Genomic DNA, 25,719 nt, shown 5'->3' with positions numbered 1-25,719 from the left:
TCAGCGGCCGATCGTGTTCTACGAAACAGGAATTGATCGTCTGTTCTCCCAGTGTGATTACTGTCTTAACGCGCAGCGTCATTACTTTTGAATGGAACCATTCCATGGCCCCGTTTTGGCGGCTATTCGTTTTTCATTTGACTGCTCTCGTACAGGCCTCAAGCAATTAGGCATTTTAAACGATTCTGCACAATATGTTTATTTTGTAATAAAATTCCTTATAAATAATTACCACAATTTGAAAAGAATAGTTATGTCTGCAGTTATCACGTTAAATGGAAAAAATGACTTACTACTCACGACAAACTCTTATGGCTCAGAATGGAGTTAAATATGCAGTCAGAAAAATCTCATTTGTCCGACAACATAAAGCAAATTTTAGAATAATCTCTAACTTGGTCACATCTTTCTGAACTACAGAGTAATAAATGTCTTTTTTCTTCCAGTATTGCAATTATGATCGCTTTTAATCCTTCGAGAATCTAATGGAATTTAAAGTGTGACAATTGCGTTCGGACGTTCATACTGCACGGTTGGCCGCGGGCCATGATGAGAAATAGTATGCGCATGTGTGGTTTGGTTTAGCGACGAAGCCCACTTTCACTTGGATAAACAATATCGGCGCATTTGAGGGACTGAGAATCAGTATTTCGCTATCGACAAGTCTCTTCACCGTCAACGGGTGACTGCGTGGCGTGCAATGTCCAGTCACAGAATAATCCGTGCGATATTCCTTAATGGCACGGTGCCGACCGAACGGTACGTGAAGGTTTTGGAAGATGAAATGATCTCCATTATCGAAAGTGACCTGACTTCGACAAAATCTAGTTCATTCAAGACGGAGCTCGACCCCATCGAAACAGGAGAGTGATGTCCTGGAGGAGCACTTTGGCGACCGCATTCTGGCTCTGGGGTACGTCTAGGCCACTGGCATGGGCCTCGACTAGCCGCCATATTCTCCGGATATGAACACATGCGACTCCTTTTTGTGGGGCTATACTACAGGCAAGTTGTCCAGCAATCATTCAAAAACCATTGCTGAGCTGAAAACAGCCATTCAGGAGGTCATCGACAGCATCAACGTTCCGACACTTAAGCGGATTATGTAGAATTTCGCTAGTCGTCTGCGTTACATCATCGCCAATGATGGCAAGCATATCTAATATATCAGCCTAAATCCGAATATCTGTAGTGACGTTTCATGTTGAATTAAGTGAGCGCACGCCGTAGTTTGTAACTAATTTCAGTTTTTTTCATATAGTTCAATAATTGTCACCCTGTATAACATATGTAATGAGAGAAAATATGCACTGTAGTGCCGTGGTTAAATTACGTGACGCGAACAGTCGTGTGCCAGGCGATCGTAGTTGAGCACCAAATGTTATTCTTATGACATCCTTTCGCGCAATCAAAATTTGCATTCGAAAAGACGGATTACCCTACAAGGAATTCCGTCTGACACTACTGAATGAAAAGTTTACTGACTAACCAATTTATTTCTCAACGGGGAAGTGGCTGAAGTGAGGGATTTAAAAAGCTCGAAACTATTTTTTTCCAATTTAAATTATCACTATGTGCACCCAACAATTTTTAAGACTGTCTTACTAACTACTAAATGCTTCAAATTTAATATTTGGTGTCGTACTCTTTGGTGTGGAGAAATTATTGTGCTATACATTTCGTAAGTGTAAGGGAGCATTTTCAGAAAACCAAGCAATAATTCTTTGGAATTCAAATGAAAATGTCTTTAACGTCTCTGTCGAAGGAATCTAGAGCATCTCTACATAAACATTCCTAAAGAAAAGAAACTTCTCAGAGTAGCAGCAGATATTCAGGAAAGACCATTAGTATAAACGCAATGTCGCTTTTCGCATACACGATACTCTGCAAATAGTAGATGCAGTTGGACAGGTGGATACAGTTTTTCTATATTTCCGAAAGGCATTCTGCATTGTGCCACGTTATCGGATGATGAAGTTGCGACCATACCAGAGCGTCTTCGTAAATGTATGATAAGTGTAAAGAATATTTTGGCTGGCAGAATGTAGTAAATCATACCGGGGGCGGTGATAACATAAGGGAAATTAACATGGAGTGTGCTTCGAGGAAGCATAATAAGAACGCAAGTATTCCAGAGATAAATAAACGGTTTACAGATAGTGTCAAGCAGCATCGTCAGACTTTTCAATGCCAATGATGTTGTCTATAGCTACTTCTATACTTTGCGAATCATCTAAGCGTGTACCATATACACTGATCGTCTAAGGAGAACAAGGTGGATTGCGATCATTGTTGGCATGTGCTGTTCCACGGGTTTGGACCTATTTCATTTAAATTTATTCGAAAGAATGCTTAGTGAAGTAGAGGAGAGAATTTTTAAACTACGTGTTAGTAATTTGGTTTCTAGGTTTTTTTCATTACAGTTTCTGAAAGTTCGAGCGGAAGTAAAATTTTGTGATCGTGTCCGTCAGATAAAAAATGAATTATGGCCACTTCGGATGGCAAAAATTATGGCGTAACAATTCTTGTTCTAGCATCTAGTTCTCTTCATCGGTACACCACGTGGGAGCCTTTCTCTCTTCTGTCTGTCGGGCAAAATGCAGAGTTCGGACGAGGGGATTAGTGTAGCCTCAACCTTCCCTGGGCACAGTTTACGACATCGTGCCACGCATGTGGTTGTAAACTTGTCATGTTTCACAACTGGCTGCCGCTGTCACGGTGGTGGTGCTACCTTTAAAAGAAATTCAAAATCGTCTGTGCTGGGCCTACGGTGTAGTTTGCTGTTCGTGACAGGTTATCTAAGATTGAGCATTATTCCTTACATGAATATGTAGGCATGTATTTAATGTATGGTGCAGCAGAGTATAGTACCAGGAAAGACGAAAGAATGTTTCTCTAGAAGCGTAATCGAAATTGCAAGAATTTTATCGATGTCGACGGAAACTTGGGAGAAATTGGTCTTCAAGTCACAGAAGGTTGACAGATTCTTGTCAGGTTATTTGTTTCATAGTAGAATTTGAGGAGCTAATAATTGATAAGATTCGTCAATAAGCTACAGTCACGTTGCCATGAAATGTACGCTTGAGAAGAGGAGAGTTGTGAGTACCAGTCTTCAGCTCATGGCCGGCCGTTGTGGCCGAGCGGTTCTAGGCGCTTCAGTCTGGAAGCGCGCTGCTGCTACGGTCGCAGGTTCGAATCCTGCCTCGGGCATGGATGTGTGTGGTGTCCTTAGGTTAGTTAGGTTTAAGTAGTTCTAAGTCTAGGGGACTGATGACTTAAGATGTTAAGTCCCATAGTGCTCAGAGCCATTTGAACCATTTTTTTTCAGCTCATGTGACTAAACTATTTTAAACACAAAGTTCAGTTCAGTCAATGCATCACGTTGTATTGCGATCAGCGAGACGGGAGGATGTCACTTTGAACGTTTGCTATGAGCATAGGTTCTTTATATAAGAATTAGGTTGATATCAATCAAAAAGTAAATGTTCGTTTCCCGATCTCCAGGTACTCCGTTTAGAATCCCCTACCATGTATACAATTTTGACGCAATACGTGACCCTCTGTAACAATAGGAAATGCGTGGCAGAAGGTACTCCTCATTGCGTCATACATTAATTCTTCATTCCGCTCCATTATTGGACAGAGATTGTGAAATGGCTGTTTTTAGGCTTTTGTGTGTACCGTACGCTATCATTACTGTTACCTACGCTAGAAAGATAACTTAAACACACCAATATCAACTACGAAATGTACCATTGCGCCCGCAACCGCAATTAGGAAACTGAGCAACTCTTCGCGGGCTTTCTAGCCAACAACTAACTACAACATTACGTTAATGTGTGAGGTTTCATTCGTGTAATACTGCCGTCACTCTAGGAGGGACGCAGAGAATAGGGAAGCGCGACCAAGGATTTGAAGTATATTTTAAGATTCCGCCTTAAATATACTCTCTGATGAGAAGCATCTGGGCACCCATATGGCATGCGGAATTGACCGCTGTATGTCACAAGAGGCAAACCCGCCAATGTGAAAGGAGGCAGGGAGTGTTGCGTTGGCAGCAATGAAGCAGTGACTAGAATTGCTCAGTCAGGTGGGCACAGTCACTTCAGGCGTGGACTAGTCACTCGACGTCACTTGCGTATCAAATCCGTTAGGGACATTCGACCCTCCGAAAGCTGCTCAAGTCGACTATTGGTGATGTGACTGAAGTGGGAACACGAAGGAACAACCCCAGATAAACCAAGAACAGGCAGACGTCACGTACTGACGGAAAGAGACCTTGGAGCTTTGCAAAGGATGGTTGTAAACGTTCGCATGAAATCTGCGGAATGAATCACTCATGAGCTCCGAAGAGCTACTAGCAGTCCAGATAGCATTTGTGTGTGTGTGTGTGTGTGTGTGTGTGTGTGTGTGTGTGTGTGTGTGTGTGTAGAGAGTTAAAAAAAAGAAAAAAGGTACAATAATCGTGCAGCTCCTCATAATCTGCACGTTTCTGTACCTAGTGCTACTTGATGTAATGATGGACGCCACTGGACCGTGGTTGACTCTAAACGAGTGACTGGGAGGGATGAATGACGCTATACTTTGTGGCAATCCGATGGAACTATTTGGAGACTGTCTGAATAATGTTACCCGTCGCCATATGTAAAGCTAACAGTGAAATACATAGGAGGTGGTGGTATAGTATGAGGGTGTTTTTTGAAGTCATTCCAGGTCGTACTGGGAAATTGGACAAGGTCTTCAAAGACACTAAATGATGGACTATCTCAGGAATCTGTCCTTCCCCAACTCCTGTTTAATCTGTGCATCTCAGACATGTATAAAACTGTATCTCTTCAGCCTGGATACGGCAGTGGTTGGGTGGTGGCAGCGGACCACCGAAATTTTGAATAAAATGAAGCCATCTTAACATCTGGTCTGGCGATAAAAGGGACATACTTTCGGAGGAGGAGATTGAAACCAAACTCCACTAAAACAGGGACGGCTTGCCTTCATTTATGTAACAGCGGCGAATAGACAGCTCCAGGTCTATTTTGGTGATAGATTGCTTCACCATAATCAGCACCCAAAATGTCTAGGGGTTACTTACGTTGGACTACACACTATCATACGAGAAGCATCTGGAAAACACCACTGCTAAGGTACCAACTAGGAACAACATCCTACATAAATTGTGTGTAACAACCTGGGGCTCCGCTGCAGAAACTCTGCGGCCTCCAGCACTTGGGCGCTCCTGTATGGCTCAATAGTGAGCGCACTCTAGACGCACAGTTTAACAACAAAATGAGAATTATCAGTTGTACACTAAGATCAACTCCCGTCGAATGGCTGTGCATACTGAGCCACATTCCGCCCGCTGGACTTCGACGAAAAGCAGCTCTACTCTGAGTTTAAATACATACACGGCAACCTGTAACTCCCCATCTATAAAGACGTTATCCTACAAAGAAACCCGCTTTAGTAAAAAACATCTATGGAAATAGCAATTTAACTGCACACGTCTCAGTTCGACCCAACAGACCCATGGGAACGAGGCTGGACAGAGACTTGCCCTCCACATTTCCAGAATTTGCCCTGCGTAAGAAAGAAACCCCTTGCCTTTGACCTATCATGGATATGGACAAGGTTTAACAGAATATGCACCAATCATGCCAGAAGCATGGCCCCTCTTCATAGCTGAGGTAAGGCTCCATCTCCAAACGGCGACTGTGGGAGTAGCCAGGCAAACCGCTCGTCACATAGTTACAGAATGTCCCAACAGGGCCTGTCGTACTTTCGACGATTTCCTGACGGCAACGAATAATGAAACTGATTAAATTAAAAATTTAGATCTATCTGCAAATTAAATGTTTTTGTCAGTATTGTGTCTAATATTGTACTTAAAAACCGTACAATTTATAAATAAATATCCACTAATAAGTTTCCGGGTACTTTTCGTACCTCAGCAATTTCCCAGTATAAGCCGGGTTTTAAAAAGAAGTATTTTTCGTACGAAAATTGCAAGCCAGCGCTGATAAAAAAAGCTGTTCTTAAATTTCAGCTATTCCGCTCTATATGTTCATTGTACATTAGAGTGTTTGCTAGGAAAATAAACCCAAACTGCCTGCCTGGTACATGGTCATCAGAGGACATACTACACGCCATAGACACTAAGTGTTCTCGATAAAGCCTATCTGCCTCCTTCCCAATAGGTGTTGGCGAAGACGCGGGGGTTCTGAACTGCGACTGCGCTCCCTCCCGCCCGCCCTCCCTCCCTCCCTCCCTCCCTCCCTCCCTCCCCCCCCAACCGCCCGCCTTCTTAACCCGCGAAAAATTTAATTTAAAGATAAGGTGAAAACTGTCTGAAGCGTGCAGTGTGCTCCGCGTCTACGCTGCGGCGTCGTGTCCAGAAATAACTGGTTGCTCCTGCGGCCAGGATCTGGAAGGAAGCTTCGTTCACATCTGTGTTTGTATCTGCCGTTGCCCTCTGGACGAAAACGCCACAAAGACAGGAATAAAACTTCCCTTCCGACTGACTGTTAAACATCCGAGAACACAGCTGTACTGAATTCTTATTTCCTCTCTCCCGTGTTACCATAATCCTACCGTGTCGCGCAGACCACTGAAGCGAATTTTCATAGATTTTGCACAGTAAGGGAGAGTGGGCGGTTTTTCGGCAACTACAATACGTGACAAAATGTGTATTTTCCGGACCCAACACTTGACGCTAACTACATTACTTCAGGCTATGGATCGGAGAGTACATAGATGTTGGCACAGTTCAACTCCATAGACGTTCATTCTAGCAGAAGGAGTCGACAAAGTTAAGCGAGAAACTTTCTCACAAGTTAAATCGATGTCACCCGGATCCTGTCATCCGATGCGCAATGTTGTTCTAGACTGAGCTATCCGGACACGACTTACGACTCCGCCCTGACAGCTTCCATTCTGATAATACTCTCCTAAATTCCGCATCTACACATATACTCCTAAAGCGACTGAAGTGCCTGACAATGGGTACTGTCTATCAATATAAACGATTTTCTGTGCTATTCCATCCGCGTACTGAGCACCGGGAAAATGCCGGTCTATATGTAGTCGCACAAACCCTAACCTTATTCTCACGAACTGCAAGCGAGGTCTACGGCAACACCGTTGCCTTTCTTCCAAATATTCCCATTTACGTTTCCTGAGCATCTCTGTTAAACTTCTGCATGGGCTATACTCACCTGTTAATACTTATCCGTCCGGCGACACTATTGTGGTGTCGTGCGCGAAATAGTGGTCAACGGCCGACGACACAACAGTGGTGTCGTGTGTATTGTATCGCTCAGTGGCCGGTGACAGCACTTTAATATCTTTTTCATTCTGTTGGTGTTTTGTTTACGTAACAATAAGTTACACTTCAAGTTTTTGTTTTGTTTTTATAAGTACTTGTGCACTTTCATTATGGCAGACTAAAGAGACGATACGATTATTTACGATGAATGCGCGGACGTCTTGTCTGGCATTCCGGACTACTTGGCCGATTGGGAGGAAGATATTGGATATAAAAAAATGAAAGTGAAGCAGAATCGTCGGAAGATAGTGAAATACATTCAAGAAGAAGACAGACTGAGGACCAATAATGAATTTGAAGGATCTCCGGGTCCACACATAATTCCCAAAGATACACAGAGCGCTGTGGATATCGTAGAATTATATATTGGCAACGATCTATTTGAATATATTAGTAAAAGACACCAACAAGCATTCCAGTCAAAATTGCAATAGAAGGAAACTGGATAAAAAAAATGCCAAATTTGTCACTGTTACGGGACCCGAACTTAGAAAATAGTTTGGGTTTGCTATCCTTATGGGAATTGTAAAAAAAGCAAGGATCGATGATTACTGTTCAACGAATCCGTTGATACACACACCGATATTTCGCGAAACAAGGTCTCGCAACAGATTCAGACAAATATCATTTTTACATTTTTCCAACAACAATAAACCGGATAATGCCGACCGGCTTTTCAAAGTGCAATTCTTAACCGATTATTTTTCCAAAAAGTTTAAAGAAACGTTTGATCTAAGTCTAAACATCTCAGTTGATGAAGGAATGATACCGTGGCGTGGACAGTTTAAAATTTAATGTTTACAATCCGTCGAAAATTACGAAATATGGCATACTCATTCGGATGCTGTGTAATTCGAGTACGGGATACATCTCCTCATTCAAGATATATTCCGGCGCTGGACAACCTTTAGCAAAAACAGTGATGGAACTATTGTCACCTTCTTATGGAAAGTGGCATCACCTCTACATGGATAATTATTATACCAGTGTAGAACTTGTAGAGAAGTTAGTTGAGAAGAAAAATCGAGTTTGTGGAACGATACGGCACAATAGAGGATTTCTGGAAAATTAAAGCGCGCAAAAGTCAATGTGTTTGAAACTTTTCATCAACGGAAAGGTGACAAGCGGCCAGCGACAAGCCAAGTAATCCGAATTAGCGCTGCCGGCGCCAAGCGAATAAATTTGTACGAGACGTGCTGACGGAAAAGTGTTAAGATCCCACGAACAGTCCAAAAATTTAAACTTTCCATTCACCTCCCCTTCCAGATATTGTGTATTTTCCTTATTCCATACCGCTTTTAATTCTTGCTCGTAAAAGTTTATTACTAACCATGAAATCAGACAATATTGTGTCTCCCTATTACGGGCGTTACCTTACACCTATCCGCATTTGCAAAGAACTGCCATTCATTACCCTTAAGCAGAAACTACAGCCCACTCTTTCTACATTGCTTTACCATCGTTCAACGATTAGACCTTCCTGCAGACAACAATATCGTCAGGGAACATAATAATGCTGCTCTGTATTTGACAGTTTCTTTAAATCGCGTACCTTACTGGTCCCATTACTCTTCTTACAAGGGAAACTCCCCATCGCACCCCCCTCAGATTTAGTTATAAGGTTCAAATGGTTCAAATGGCTCTGAGCACCATGGGACTTAACATCTATGGTCATCAGTCCTCTAGAACTTAGAACTACTTGAACCTAACTAACCTAAGGACATCACACACATCCATGCCAGAGGCAAGATTCGAGCCTGCGACCGTAGCAGTCGCACGGTTCCGGACTGAGCGCCTAGAACCGCTAGACCACCGATGCCGGCTTAGTTATAAGTTGCCACAGCGGATAGGCCTTGAAAAACTGAACACATATCAATCGAGAAAACAGGAAGAAGTTGTGTGAAACTATGAAAAAAAATAAGCAAAATATACAAACTGAGTAGCCCATGCGCAAGATAGGCAACATCAAGGGTAGACTCAACTCAGGAGCGCCTTGGTCCCTTGGTTCAAGTCTTCCTTCGAGCGAATAGTTTAATTTTTTATTTTCAGACAATTATCAAAGTTCAGGCACTCACACAAAATCAACTTCGCTCTCCAAAATTCCAGGACATGTTCAGATTTGTTTGGACATATGCAGGATTTGACGGTCTACACACGGAAAAATTTGAAAACGTTAAAAACATATGTTTTGACAGAGCACAGGGAAAACTGTGCGACTGTGAAACTGTTGCATTCATTTGTTGCAGTTTATGTGACAAACTCTTATGTTTTCATCACTTTTTTGGAGTAATTATCACATCCACAAGAAAACCTAAATCGGGCAACGTAGAAGAATCTTTTTACCCATTCGCTAAGTGTACAAGTTAGGTGGGTCGACAACATATTCCTGTCATGTGACGCACATGCCGTCACCAGTGTCGTATAGAATATGTCAGACGTGTTTTCCTGTGGAGGAATCGGTTGACCTATAACCTTGCGATCAAATGTTTTCTGTTCCCATTGGAGAGGAACGTCCTTTCGTCTACTAATCGCACGGTTTTGCGGTGCGGTAGCAAAACACAGACACTAAACTTATTACAGTGAACAGAGAAGTCAATGAACGAATGGACAGGTCATAACTTTGCGAAAATAAAGAAAAACTTTTCGCTCGAGGGGAGACTTGAACCAAGGACCTCTCGTTCCGCAGATGCTCACGCTAACCACGGGACCACGGTGCTCCGGAGATTAGATTATCTTTGATGTTGCCTATCTTCGCATGGACTACTCAGTTTGTATATTTTGCTTATTTTTTCATAGTTCCACACACCTTCTTCCTGTTTTCTCGATTGATCTGTGTTCAGTTTTTCAAGGCCTATCCACTGTGCCAACTTATAACTAAATCTGAGGGGGCTGCGATGGGGAGGTTCCCTTGTTAGAGGCACGTCTGAAACCTGTTGCACATTCTGCTACTAGTATACTGGGGTTAGGCAAAAATATTAAAACACCGCGAGAAATGTATGCTTGAACAGAAATGCAGGTGCTGGCTAAGTCTGCAGGTTGCGCTGCACCTGTGCAATGTCCTCAATACTTGGAAAGTCTTAGTCGTTGTCAGTAGTATTCCGACTAGTTGTGACTGTGTTACGTCACAGTTAAATGAATTCGAACGTGGGAAAACTTGCTTTAGCGGTGGGTGCTTCCGTCACCAAGGCAGCCGAAGTGTTTGGTGTTTCAAGAGGCACCGTATCGAAGATTTATACCGTACACAGAGAAAGCGGAAGAACGTCACCCGCTAAGCCAGAACGTGAATGAAGGAATGTGTTGAGTGATCGTGACAGACGGCCATTCAAGAGGGTTGTAACAAAAAATAAGGGGACGGAAGTTTCAAACGTCAGTGTAGAATTGAATGCCGCACTCGCGAACCCTATCAGCACCAAAACACGGAGCGAGATCCACAAGCTGGGAACTGCAGGGCGAGTTGTGATTCCACACCCAGTCATCAGTGATGCTAATGTCCCAGACAGGAAAACTTCCTGCAGAACCATAAAGGCTGGACTGTGGAGCAATACAAGAATGTCACTTGGTCGGATGTGTCTTGTTTCATACTGTTTCCAACGTCTGGTCAAGTTTACGTCCCAAGAGTGAAACATGGCAGGGGTTCGGTGACGAGATGGGCAGTCATATCATGGTATTCCCATGGTTACTCAGCAAGTTCGCACTACTACTAAGAACTATACAGGGTGTTACAAAAAGGTACGGCCAAACTTTCAGGAAACAATCCTCACACACAAAGAAAGAAAATATGTTATGTGGACATGTGTCCGGAAACGCTTACTTTCCATGTAGGAGCTCATTTTATTACTTCTCTTCAAATCACATTAATCATGGAATGGAAACACACAGCAACAGAACGTACCAGCGTGACTTCAAACACTTTGTTACAGGAAAGGTTCAAAACGTCCTCCGTTAGCGAGGATACATGCATCCACCCTCCGTCGCATGGAATCCCTGATGCGCTGATGCAGCCCTGGAGAATGGCGTATTGTATCACAGCCGTCCACAATACGAGCACGAAGAGTCTGTACATTTGGTACCGGGGTTGGGTAGACAAGAGCTTTCAAATGCCCCCATAAATGAAAGTCAAGAGGGTTGAGGTCAGGAGAGCGTGGAGGCCATGGAATTGGTCCGCCTCTACCAATCCATCGGCCACCGAATCTGTTGTTGAGAAGCGTACGAACACTTCGACTGAAATGTGCAGGAGCTCCATCGTGCATGAACCACATGTTGTGTCGTACTTCTAAAGGCACATGTTGTAGCAGCACAGGTAGAGTATCCCGTATGAAATCATGATAACGTGCTCCATTGAGCGTACGTGGAAGAACATGGGGCCCAATCAAGACATCACCAACAATGCCCGCCCAAACGTTCACAGAAAATCTGTGTTGATGACGTGATTGCACAATTGCGTACGGATTCTCGTCAGCCCACACATGTTGATTGTGAAAATTTACAATTTGATCACGTTGGAATGAAGCCTCATCCGTAAAGAGAACATTTGCACTGAAATGAGGATTGACACATTGTTGGATGAACCATTCGAAGAAGTGTACCCGTGGAGGCCAATCAGCTGCTGATAGTGCCTGCACACGCTGTACATGGTACGGAAACAACTGGTTCTCCCGTAGCACTCTCCATACAGTGACGTGGTCAACGTTACCTTGTACAGCAGCAACTTCTCTGACGCTGACAGAAGGGTTATCGTCAACTGCACGAAGAATTGCCTCGTCCATTGCAGGTGTCCTCGTCGTTTTAGGTCTTCCCCAGTCGCGAGTCATAGGCTGGAATGTTCCGTGCTCCCTAGGACGCCGATCAATTGCTTCGGACGTCTTCCTGTCGGGACACCTTCCTTCTGGAAATCTGTCTCGATACAAACGTACCGCGCCACGGCTATTGCCCCGTGCTAATCCATACATCAAATGGGCATCTGCCAACTCTGCATTTGTAAACATTGCACTGACTGCAAAACCACGTTCGTGATGAACACTAACCTGTTGATGCTACGTACTGATGTGCTTGATGCTAGCACTGTAGAGCAATGAGTAGCATGTCAACACAAGCACCGAAGTCGACATTACCTTCCTTCAATTGGGCCAACTGGCGGTGAATCGAGGAAGTACAGTACATACTGACGAAACTAAAATGAGCTCTAACGTGGAAATTAAGCGTTTCCGGACACATGTCCACATAACATCTTTTCTTTATTTGTGTGTGATGAATGTTTCCTGAAAGTTTGGCCGTACCTTTTTGTAACACCCTGTATAAATCTCTTGGCTGACCAAGTCCATCCCATGATACAATGTCTGTTCCCCGATGGTGATGCGGTGTTTCAAGACAATAGGACCCCTCTTGACACAGCTCGCAGCATTCAGGAATGGTTTTGTGAGCACAATGAATAATTGTTGCCCTTGCCACCAATCAGCACGTCTAAATATTATTGAATCTCTGTGGTCTACTTTGGGGAGAAGGGTGCGTCACCGCTATCCACCTCCATCATCAGTGCCTGAACTTGCCATTATTTTGCAGGAAGAAGGGTGTAAAATTTCCTTGGAAGCCATACAGGACCTGTATTTATATATTTCGAGGGGAGTCTACACTATTTTGAATGCAAACAGTTTTCCTACGGGTTATTAGGTACGGTAATGTGGTGTGAATTTGGTGTTTCCATATTTTTGACTACACCTTTTAACTTATTAGCTTCGACTTGTCAGAAATTCACTGGTGAAATCCGTGTGATCCTATCATGAGTCGACAATGTTTACAGTGTAATGCCATTCAGAAATCTAAACAGACGGAATCCAGTTAGTTTCCTATATCATCCACACCATAAATGTTAATTACGTCCAAAAGAGTCATTTCACATGCAAATAAATCTGTAAATATGCCTAAGTTCTGAATATTTATCACCATCACCATAAATACACATTTGTGAGTTAGTAATTCCTATCCATTATCTTTCACATATTACAATAATAGAAATTCTTCCACGGAATAGGAGGAGTTGTCAGGGAGGAACGGTTTCAGTTTCTTTTCAAATTCAACTTTGATATCTATCAGACATTTTATATCACTCGTTAAGTTATCAAAACTTTCAGTTACGACATTTTCCACCCTTCTTTGTCCTGAAGACAACCTTAACGTGGACCAATGTGTGTCTTTTCCTTCTGCTGTGCTAATTATGTACAACGGTGTTTCCTTTTGAACTGCAGATGATTATTTATAACAAACCCCAGTAGGGTAAAATATACTGTGAAGCAGTGGTCAGAATGCTCAACTCTAACAGATGGGCTCAAGATGACAGAGTGAGCACCACATCGTATTCTTACAGCATGTTCTTAGAGCATGTTTTTGCGCGATGAAGACTTTCTTTCTTAAAGATCAGTTACACCAGAACATTTTTCCATATGACATTATTGAATGAAAATTTGCAAAATATTTCAAATTACTGATTTCTGCTTAAATTCTCCATCAACAGGAACACCTACGAATTTTGAAGTTTCCAACCTATTTATTATTTTACCACCATGTGTTACACTTATCACTGTTATTGGACCCCTAGATGTGCAGACTTAAATACGTTATGTTTTTGAAATTTATTGTGAGACCATTCGCAGAACGTTAATCAATGATACTTTTAAGAACGCAGTGTACCATTTCTTCTGTTGCTTTATGAATGTTTGGACTGATTACAATACTAGTGTCATCTGCGAAAAGGACTAATCCTGCTTGTTGCGTATTAGACGGAAGCTCGTTCACATTTATGAGGTACAGTAGCAGAGTCACGATTGAGCCTTGGGAAACCAATTACGTGATTTGTCCCCATTCTGAACGATGTTCCCCGATTGCATTGGCTGAATTACGAAGTAAAACTTTCTGCATTCTTTAGGTTGGATACGACATCAACTTGTTGGCTATACCATCAATCTCATAAAACTTCAGTTTATCTTGGAGAATATTGCGATTCATCGAGTAAAATGCCTTACAGAGATCACAAAAAATGGTGAGTGAACATGTAAATAACATTCTCAGTAGAGCAACTCTTCTGAAATCCCAACTGTCACTGATTTAGTGAAGATTTTACGAGTCCGCCTTCCAGCGAGTTTAAACGGAGCATGTTCACACATGTAGGTGCACTTCGAAATAAATTATAAAAGATGCAGATCTTAGCTACTGCCCGTGGAAGCTAACAAACAAGGTTAAGTCTTGGGACCTCAAGTCCAAATAAGCGTGTACGACAACATACCGGCGTGTTTACGGCGGGTGTGATAGAGGCCTGTTCAGTCGTTCACTTCTGCCTTGTTTACTCAGCGGGATCTTCTGATGTAGATTCCCAGAGCATCCTGGGGCACGACCCCGACCGCTTCAGATGCCTGATAGTCGTCCTATCCGTTTCATTCCAATTTCCTCTAAAATCTGTCAGCGACGGAACAATGAACACATCTCAGGCTGGAAGTAATATTCTCTACTTCCCCATCTTCGCGTAAAAGATATTCGTTCATTTCTTTTTCAAAAAAAAAATCCGCGTTTGCAGCCCTTCTTACAACTCAACTTCCCACTTCACAGCAGCGTTTTGTTGGTGTAATGTAAAATTGCCTACGAGAACGATAGTAAGAGACATTGGCTCGGGTAAGAAGAAAGCACTATAAGCAAACCTTTCGTGAGAGTCGAGGTAGTCCAACTCCCTTGATAATTTATCAGAATGTGAGGATAAAAGCAGCTTTTCTTATCAATCTGTTCTAATAATGAAGTCAGATTTCTCTAATCACGACGTACGCAAACAGTGACTTGAAAATTCGTGCTCCGGTTTTCCTAGTGCAACAAGATCAATTTCACAGATTAGAGTCTACACACACACACACACACACACACACACACACACACACACACACACACACACACGCGCGCGCGCGCGCTTTCAGAGTCGTTGAAGGGTCTATTGTTCCACGCAGCGTCATTTCAGGGCTTTGCTGGCGGTTCCGAAGGAACTGAAATGTTTGGCACAAGCCAGTATACTATGTCAACCTCGTATACCTCTTAGGAAACAGGAACAATATCTGACCGAAACAGCACAGTTACAATTCCCTAACAAACTGTGAACTGGAGGCTCAATAAGAGCTTATCTACGCGCCTGATTTCTACGCTGCTCACGGGAATGGAAAGACGAGCCCCATTTCCTGTGGAGCCAAATAGCAATGGGATACAGCCGTGAGTAAATAGAGGAATGTGCCTTTCAAAGGTTAATTCCTTTCTAGCTTGCAGAATTTTTGGGAAAGAATGTGAAATCTGTACAGTGCCATAATCGTTATGGAGATTTAACACGATGGTTCTTTAGGCCCCTATATCAGATCCACCAAACTGTTGGGTAGAGTGTCGCATCTTTGTACGTTGGCGTTATTTGTATGACCACCAACAAATGTACAGAAATTATGCAGTGACAGCAAGTGTTATTTCAGAGGAGGTGGTGGTGGTGGTACGTAGTACTTCATGGACAACAATCTAATCGCTCCGATGGATCAGTTTCCCCATAGGAAAGCATTCCGCGTATACGGGGCAGAGGTATCCCCTGACAGCACTTCTGAAATGCATTAGCGGCTCGTCAACTGCCAGTAATGCCTCATCCTGACTTCTGAACGGTTCTTTCTGAGAAAACTATCAACTGCCAACCTAAATCTAGAAAGTATGTTAAGTTACTGACAAGCATGTGTGGCGGATCAGAGCTCCTCTTAAAAACTGCTTTAGAAAAAGGTGTCTTCGAGTTTGTTACATACTCAGGAATGTGTCTACGATTTCATATCTTTTCAAATTACATGTTTTGAACAATAAGTCAAATATCTAGTTATTACGCTGTTCTGTAACCCTTCCAACAGTTTGTTCAGGAAATACGCATCCATTCGTTGATTACGCTTCACTTTTAAAAACTAGTGTGGTGCACATAGAAAGGTTAGATCCTTTCTTGCGACACTACGTCGATTAACGATGCAGGTGGTCTTCCCTTGTGCGAGTAATTACATCTGCTCTCTTTGTGATCAACTCAAGAAGTACCAGTCCCCAGTTAGAGTTGTTAGCAACGCGCAGATACACCGAAACAACTCTGTTCACTCACTCATCAACAAATTTCTTGGACAAAATAAATATATCCACTGTAACAGCTGAACCGTGTGCGCTGACGGAAAAATTAAAGCACTAGACCCTTATTCCGGTGGTGCGGAATTCAAATCCTCTTCTGACCATGCACATACTGGTTTTAGACTTTTTTCCTAAGCCAATTAATGTGCGTGATTGAGTAGTTCTCTTGGAAACAACATAACCGATTTTCTGGGAAAGAGGAAGTCAAATGTAAACGAGACAGATGGGCAAAAAAGTAAATAAATTACTTATTACATTATAAGTGATCCCCGGAACTGTTAATACATTTATCCCACTGTGAGACAATACCGTCAATACCCCCATGAAAAAATGATGCTGTTGCACGCCGACATGTTGCCAACGTCGTTTCGAGTACACTCCAGAAGTTCCGCTGGGAAGCCCTTACACATCCGCCGCATAGTCCCCATCCTCCACTTACGATTTCCACATTTTTGAAGAAGAAAGACATCCCTGGCCGCCGATGTGCTTCAGACGAAGAGATGCACGCCTGGCTACAATCACGGTTCTGTAGGCAACCGCAATCATTTTTTCATGAAGGCGTTGACCGTCTTGTCTCTCAGTGGGATAAATCATTAAACTTTATGACGATTACTTTTGAAATGATAAATAGTTTACTTATATTTTTCTATCCGTCTGGTTTTCTTTTGACTGCGCCTTATACTTCTGCAATCCGCTCTTGAGGTCTGTCTCTAACAATCCCATATTCGATGAGATTCGCTCTTATTACCTCCTTTTCCCGTAGATAGCATTAAGTTACCCACTTTAACAGGAATTAAGGAATGTTACAGAAGTCTCTGCCTCTTTTTTTTTTTAATGTCAATGTTTAGGTTTTCTTTCAACAGGATCGCTTCGGCAGTCAGTTACACAACATACAAAACCAAACCATCTACGGCATACATTATTCTAGCTTTATAATTTGTTTTTTTTTTTTTTGTCAAAAGTAACAAGAATTCATGTCTGATCCTCCGATATATGATATGGATGTCAAGTTCGTTATTTGTCATTATATGCGACCAAAAAGGCAACTAATTTCCGTTCATAATGCTGCCCCAACCACAGTAGCATTATTCTTGCCTACCTGCCAGCCAAAAATACATCCACTCATATCCTTTCACTGATAAGACCAGTCAGAAATAAAAGACGGAACAAGATGAAAACGAATGAATTTTTAAGGAACTAATTTTGCACATTATTAATTATGAGATATCTTTAACCTGCTGTATACTATTTGCGCTTACACGGGCTGAATTAAAAGAGCGTTCTGCTGAAAAAATAGATGCCTATGGTGAAGACTTAACCAAGAAAGTTTGTAGGTTGTCAGGAAGAACAGTGTAACAGTGTCAACTTTGAACGACGTCGTATACATTCAGCAAGGCGACTTTACTATCAGTGAAGGATATAAAATATACGCAGCCTGCTTAATCTAAATTACTGCGAGCTCGTAATTTGTCTAGACAATTATTTTATACATTAAGAAAGGTATCAGCTCCGTGCACCGTTTTGTATTACATCTGCATATATAATTATTAACTAAATGAAGAGGACATATGTTCAAGCACCATTGGATGCGAAAAGGTAATGGCCACTAATTCTATGGGGACTACAGATTAGCGACAACTTCTGTTTTTCACATGCGTTTAAGGAGGTTTTAAACATAATTAAAATAATTTCTGGGCTTTCATCGCGTTGTTTTTTTGTGTTAACATATGTTTTATCGTCAGTATCTCTCTAAATCAGGGGTGTCCAACATTTTAGCTTACCTGGACCTCATTGGAAGAGACTAGTATTTTTGGGCCGCACAAAATGCACGAACAATAATCGCTGAGAAAAAAAGAAAAGTTGGACCAATGAAAGACGAGCATCGTGTGGCGGAGTTTCTGATTATATTATTATTTTACGGACCGTATGATGGGTGCTCACTTCCTGCGCCACACAAACTTGCTTTGGACCACATTAATCCGCGGGCCGCAGGTTGGACACCCATATTCTAAACTGAAATTATCCACCACCTTTATTTCTGAAAGTTGTCTTCGTTAGTTGAAAACATTTAATGCTTCTAATCCCACTACTGATCCAGCTTCAAATAAATGAACCCTACTCTCGTTCTTCCCTCGTCCTCTAATGCAGTTAGTAACAGTCTGTTCTTAGTGCGACGAGTGACTGCAGGAAATATTCGACTATGGTGTGCGATGTCAGGTCGATCACCCAGCTCTGGGAACGCTGCGGCACATTTCAGCCGCGAAACAGTCGCATCGGTGTGGAGAATTCTTAATACTTAGTTGTCCAGAACTTTCATGTCACCTTCTGCGTCAGATGCCCAGATTGATGCCCTGCACACTACGATGTGGTAGCCATTAGACCTTGTCTTTGAGCGGTGAATGCGTGGAGTACATTCTCTCTTGGCATACCGCATATCTTGACTCGATCACGGATGTGATGCAATGGAAAGCGACCAGAACTACTCGTGTGCTGAACAACCGCATATCCAATAACATGCAATAAATGCGTGTATCGAAACATTTGTGCCATCGATTGCAATGTATTCCAATTGTAGCTTTACGGTACAGAAAAGCTTCCGACGTACATTTTGTTTGACGAGGCACGGACGGCCAACGTTTTGTCTACCAGCAGTACATACGTTATCCGATCACTTACAATAAATTATAGTAACAGCAGCATGTTTACGACCGACGTGTTTCGATTTAGCCACGGTATTTATTTCCAGCTATCGTATCCTTGGCCACAACCCATTAAATCTGTAGATTTCCGCCATTCTCCGTATTCTCAACACCAGCCACACTGAAGTTTCTTTGCAAATTTACTATACAACTGCTTTACGATTCCGAACGAAACATGTTTTCTATTCAGAGTCACTATTCCCATAACGTGTTTCGGAGGGTAAATTTATGTGGATTACAATGACACGTTTGTGTTGTGTTACGGCTTTGGGGTAGCCTGTGACATTGTCTAGTAGAGAAAAAACGAAGCATTATTTGAGAACATGGCTCTGTGGATATATCTGACTAAAAATTGTACGTAAATGTAAAATAAGTAAGATACAAATACCTCCAGTGGTCACAGGCTCCTTTTTCTGTCGTGATGCATCAGATTTACAATCACACTTCGTAAGCACTGGATGATCAAAGATGGTGCAAGAACTAATGAGCACAAAGAACATGTAGCAAAACAAAACCAATATTTCGGAGCAAGTAGAAGCACTATGGAGATCTTTGATTGTGTAGACGGATAGATATACGAGGGTTGGAACTTTAATAGTGGCAACTATTTATTTACAGCTCGTACAAAATAGATACGTGTTCAAAGATTTACTGAACTTCAAAGCAGTCGGTCATCATTTCTATGCTGTTCATTTTTGGAACACAGCCTACGACTAGCTTAGAGACAGAAATGATAACACTTTCTGCAGGACCTGACCATCATTTTGCAGGACAATGCTCAAGCACGTACAGTGCAAGCTGTTACTGATTTATTTGAGTGGTGGGGCAGCTAAGTGCTGTACCACATACTTCATTCCCCTGACTTAAGCCCTCGTGAGTTTAACTCGATTTCTTAACTGAAGGAAACACTTCACGACATTCGTTTCAGAACTGCTACAAATTCGTCTGGCAATCGACCGCGCCGATCGAACACAACTGGCAGTGCTGATAGTATCCACGACTTTCACATCGCTAACAACGGGTTATACACAATGCTGGTGACTACTTTGAAGGTCAGTAAAACTTTGAACACGTATCTATTTTGTACGAGCTGTAAATAAATAGTTGCCACTGTTGAAGTTCCAACCCTCGTAGAAGTGCAAATATCTAAGGCGGTACACAATCGTTTTCTATGAATTTTATATAGCTTAAACTCTGTACACATTTACGTAATCCAGCGACTTGGTGGAAGCCGGCCGGTGTGGCCGAGAGGTTCTAGGCGCTTCAGTCTGGAACCGCGCAACCGCTGCGGTCGCAGGTTCGAATCCTGCCTCGGGCATGGATGCGTGTGATGTCCTTAGGTTAGTTAGGTTTAAGTAGTTCCAAGTTCTAGGAGAGTGATGACCTCCGATGTTGAGTCCCATAGTGCTCGGAGCCATTTGAACCATCTGACTTGGTGGAAACCATACGTGTAATACTTATGTTGACAACAGTGGCAAAATTTATACATACATAACAATTTCTACTTTTTTACCTTAGGTCGGATATGTAAAATGTCTAGTGTTTAGTTTCATCCAGATAGGTGGCTATTGCTGATGGTAGTATTTTTTTGTGCTGCCATGGATTCCTTGAATCTAACTTCAAATTATTTACTTGTCTGGCCCACGTATAAACGGTCCCATTTCAAACATGGCGTAGTGAGTTGGTTGTGTTGTTGTCAGGAGGTAATTTCTGCGCTACCTTATTAGTGGTGAAATCTGTTCATGCCTTTTCGTTTTAAGACAATGTTATTCTGATATGACATACTACCCATAAATGGGATTATATGGCAGATATTTCTTTGTTTTTTGTATTGCGACTGCTTCGTAATTATTGAGTGTTTCCGAGTGTCCATTATGTAGCTGTTATAACCATTTGCAATGGATATTTGTTTTATCAATTTCATTTCTTTTTTGTAGTTAACTTCAGAGAATGGTAGGTGGCCTGCTCTGTTGATGAATTTCCGGAATGCTGCCGTTTTGTGGGCTGAAAACAGGTTTTGTGGATGTTAGTCTGTGTTGTTGGTAGGTTTCCAACCCGTCTGAAATTAGCGTCTTATTATGCTTTGTTGAAATGGTCAGGTTTAGAAAGTTTACGCTGTCATCTACTGTGCTCAACTGTGTTTTACGATTTAACATACTTTATATTTCATACTGCCGTTTCATTTCTCGTCGATCGTTTGAGATAAAATGTATGTCTAAAAACCAGCCAAATACGTAGATCGATATAGTGAGATACGAGGGCAAGCAGAAAATTTCTTTGTTAGGCACTGGTCAGGCAAGAAAGGCACATATTTTCCATAGTCGACTTTCACATCAATAATACTTGCCGATCCTTCTTGCAGTGAGTAGATTCCATCCAGGACGCCTAATTCCAGACTGTCTACAAAAACCAATCTAATGGTGCAATAGCCTTTTCACTGCACCCAATATATTTTCTATCAACAATTTTGTTCCAGATGTGGAAATTTGTATGTCAAAGGGCACTGATTTTGACGAAAGAGTTGAGTTTCCAAACAATTCATATTTCAAATCACCCAATAGGCCTATTTCCCATTTCAAAACATTAAGTGCGGGAATGGCCTGAAAAGATTTTTTTTTGTTTTGTTTCGTAATCACGGAATCTTACGAACTGATTTTACATCCACCTAGTTCAGGATACATGGGTTGTGGTCGCCAGTTACTATTTTAGCCCTGCTAGGCAATCAAAACGAAGATTCCCTTTTGCACCGCAACGAAACACTGGCTCCAAAATTTTTAACCAGTGCATGTTTTCAATATCTTGGACTGTTTAAGCACTTCTGAAAAAATTTAGTTTTCCTTTTGATCGAAGTTCATAAAATGCAGCACCCATTCTGGAAAAGTATTCTCATAGTTAGTTAATGTTTAACGTACGACGGCGTGCTGAAATATGCCTCCGAATGTTTATGTGAATACTTTAAGCTTTTTAAATGAAACGAATGTTATTAAGATTTTACATCTTTATTTTTCACGTCTACATGTTTGCATCAAGTAACATGGTGGTGTGTAACTTAACTATGTGCGTGAGAAACAGCGTGTTGTAGTCTCATTTTAAATTCGAGGAGTTTGTCCACACATGGAGCACACCTCTCCTCCAACATGACGATGTCTAACTACCCAAGAGCTGCTACATCTGCAACAATCCGACGCGTTCGGCTCATTTATCGATCATCCTCCATACAGTCACTTCGGTCTCATCTCATTTTCATCTGCTTCCAAAGCTTAAAGAACACCTTCGAAGCCTTCACTTTAATATTGATGAAGCGCTGCAAGCAGAGGCGAGGTTGTAGCTCCGTCAACAAAGTCAAACAGTCTACAGTGAAGGTATCAACAAAGTGGTCTCTCGTTGGGAGAAACGCTGGGTGACGACGTCGAGAAATAAATATGTAGACATGAAAAATAGTTATGTAGAATGTTAATAACGTTTGGTTTACTTTAAAGGCTTTACGAGTTTTCACATAAAAAATTTCGTGGCATAGTCTCCAGCACGGCCTCGCATCATGTTTAATGTATTCTCTGGTATGTCTAATGCATCCACTGCGCCATACACCCTCCGTCAACAATCTGCGTATACTGTATTGGGCACTTTCTCGATATCCTGGTGACTGGTCGCAGTTTTTGTTAGTTTTTTAGGTCCATCGACAATAAAATAAGAACGACCACTTCATTTCGTAACTTCACTGCCTGACCAGAAACAGTGAAACACCTAATGGGAGAGAAGGAAACGAAACTTCACGGACTGGGTTGGATACGTCGTGTTATTTCAGTTATTACAGGATCGAGTCAAAGCTTGATGGCGCTTAACAGTTTAAATTGTTCCTTGATATCCTACATATTGGCACTGGGACAGACATTCGAGCGGGTCCAACCCATGTTCTGAGACGGATCTGGGGATCCTGTTAGCAATGATGCTACCTAAACACCATGCAGAAAGTTCATAGACACATATGCCAAGTGTAGACGAGCATTATCCTGTTTAAAAACAGCATCTCGATACTGTCGCGTTAGAGTTAACATATGAGGACGCAGCACACCTGTTAAGGAAACTCCCCATCGCAACCCCCTCCCCCCACCACCATATTTAGTGGTAAGATGGCGCAATGGGTAGCCCGTCAAAAACAGAACACAGACCAAGCATAAAAACAGGAAGGAGGTGTGCTGAACTGCGGAAAAACAAAATAGAAACCGTGACCGGTCCAAGCTCAAGACCTGCAACACCGAGCGAACCGGCGTCGTTATTGTGTGGTCACGGTGTTGGACTGCAGAGTGAGAGACCCGTATTCAAAATTCTCTCGTGCCCCTTTTTTTCACAGAATTATGAACTTTGCATCCGGTCACTGGTGCGTGTGTTCTCCTTTTACTGCCTTGGCAGTTGTCATGCTATACACTGGTTATAGAATACGAGTCATGTGATAAGAATATATTATCGTCGCAATTAAAAGTGATGACTAGAGAGAGCAGGCGAGATGTCGCATGGACGTCTAACAGGAATGGAAACAGGAAGTAAACGGGTGTGAACTATTTTACAACAAAGGAATTCAAGAGTCAAAACTTCGAAAACGGAACGCAAGAGTCATAACATGTGGTGCTCGTGTAGAAGAAGCAGGAGGTACGTACGTCTGAAGCTTCCTTCCTTACACCTCGCTGTTGCAAACGGTAGTTACACCACGACAAAACGACGACGCCGCAGCTCGTTAAGTTCGCCCGATGTTGCACATCGTAAGCTTGGACCATTCACTTTTTCTATTTTGCTTCTTTTTCAGCACATCATCTGTCTCTTTTCATGTTTGATCTGTGTTTAGCTTTCGACGGGCTATCCACTGGGCATATTGACTGGAATACTCTATTTCAAATTCTGAAGGTGGCAGGCGTAAAATACAGGGAGCGAAAGGCTATTTACAATTTGTACAGAAACCAGATGGCAGTTATAAGAGTCGAGGGGCATGAAAGAGATGCCGTGGTTGGGAAGGGAGTGAGACAGGGTTGTAGCCTCTCCTCGATGTAATTCAATCTGTATATTGAGCAAGCAGTAAAGGAAACAAAAGAAAAATTTGGAGTAGGTATTAAAATTCATGGAGAAGAAATAAAAACTTTGAGGCTCGCCGATGACATCGTAATTCTGTCAGAGACAGCAAAGGACTTGGAAGAGCAGTTGAACGGAATGGACAGTGTCTTGAGAGGAGGACATAAATGAACTGCTGTTTGGGGAGCTAAATAATTAATGATGGTCGAAGTAACGAGGATATAAAATGTGGAATGGCCATGGCAAGGAAAGCGTTTCTGAAAAAGAGAAATTTGTTAACATGGAGTATAGATTTAGGTGTCAGGAAGTCGTTTCTGAAAGTGTTTGTGTGGAGTGTGGCCACGTGTGGAAGTGAAACGTGGACGATAAATAGTTTGGACAAGAAGAGAATAGAAGCTTTCGAAATGTGGTGCTACAGAAGAACGCTGCAGATTAGCTGGGTAGATCACATAACTAATGACACGGTTGTCTACAAGAAAGTAGCAACATCAGAAGACTCGTACGTACTCCAGGAAGACCTGCAGAGGATTAATGAATGGTGCGACAGCTGGCAGCTTTCCCTAAACGTAGATAAATGTAATATAATGCGCATACATAGGGGCAGAAATCCATTCCAGTACGATTATGCCATAGGTGGTAAATCATTGGAAGCGGTAACGACCGTAAAATACTTAGGAGTTACTATCCGGAGCGATCTGAAGTGGAATGATCACATAAAACAAATAGTGGGAAAAGCAGGCGCCAGGTTGAGATTCATAGGAAGAATTCTAAGAAAATGTGACTCATCGACGAAAGAAGTAGCTTACAAAACGCTTGTTCGTCCGATTCTTGAGTATTGCTCATCAGTATGGGACCCTTACCAGGTTGGATTAATAGAAGAGATAGACATGATCCAGCGAAAAGCAGCGCGATTCGTCATGGGGACATTTAGTCAGCGCGAGAGCGTTACGGAGATGCTGAACAAGCTCCAGTGGCGGACACTTCAAGAAAGGCGTTACGCAATACGGAGAGGTTTATTATCGAAATTACGAGAGAGCACATTCCGGGAAGAGATGGGCAACATATTACTACCGCCCACATATATCTCGCGTAATCATCACAACGAAAAGATCCGAGAAATTAGAGCAAATACGGAGACTTACAAGCAGTCGTTCTTCCCACGCACAATTCGTGAATGGAACAAGGAAGGGGGGATCAGATAGTGGTACAATAAGTACCCTCCGCCACACACCGTAAGGTGGCTCGCGGAGTATAGATGTAGATGTAGAAGAGAAATTTGTGGCACAACTTGACAAGAAGAAGGGATCGATTGGCAGGACATATTCTGAGGCATCGAGGGATCACCACTTTACCACTGGAGGGCAGTGTGAAGGGTAAAAATCGCAGAGGGAGACCAAGAGATGAATACACTAAACAGATTCAGAAGGGTGTAGGTTGCAGTAGGTACTGGGAGATGAAGAACCTTGCACAGGATAGAGTAGC

The 25,719-nt window shown here is 42.3% G+C and overlaps 1 protein-coding gene across 4 annotated transcripts in view; it reads right to left on the bottom strand.

Moving 5' to 3' along the window:
• LOC126248940 (uncharacterized) overlaps positions 1-25,719 on the bottom strand; it is a 529,465-nt gene that overhangs the window by 112,495 nt on the left and 391,251 nt on the right. The gene's annotated exons all lie outside the window — the stretch shown is intronic.

Source organism: Schistocerca nitens, chromosome 3 (assembly GCF_023898315.1).
Source record: "Schistocerca nitens isolate TAMUIC-IGC-003100 chromosome 3, iqSchNite1.1, whole genome shotgun sequence".
Classification (NCBI taxonomy): Eukaryota; Metazoa; Arthropoda; class Insecta; order Orthoptera; family Acrididae; genus Schistocerca; species Schistocerca nitens.
The sequence above is the reverse complement of the archived record's forward strand: the minus strand, read 5'-3'. Positions and strand labels throughout refer to the sequence as shown.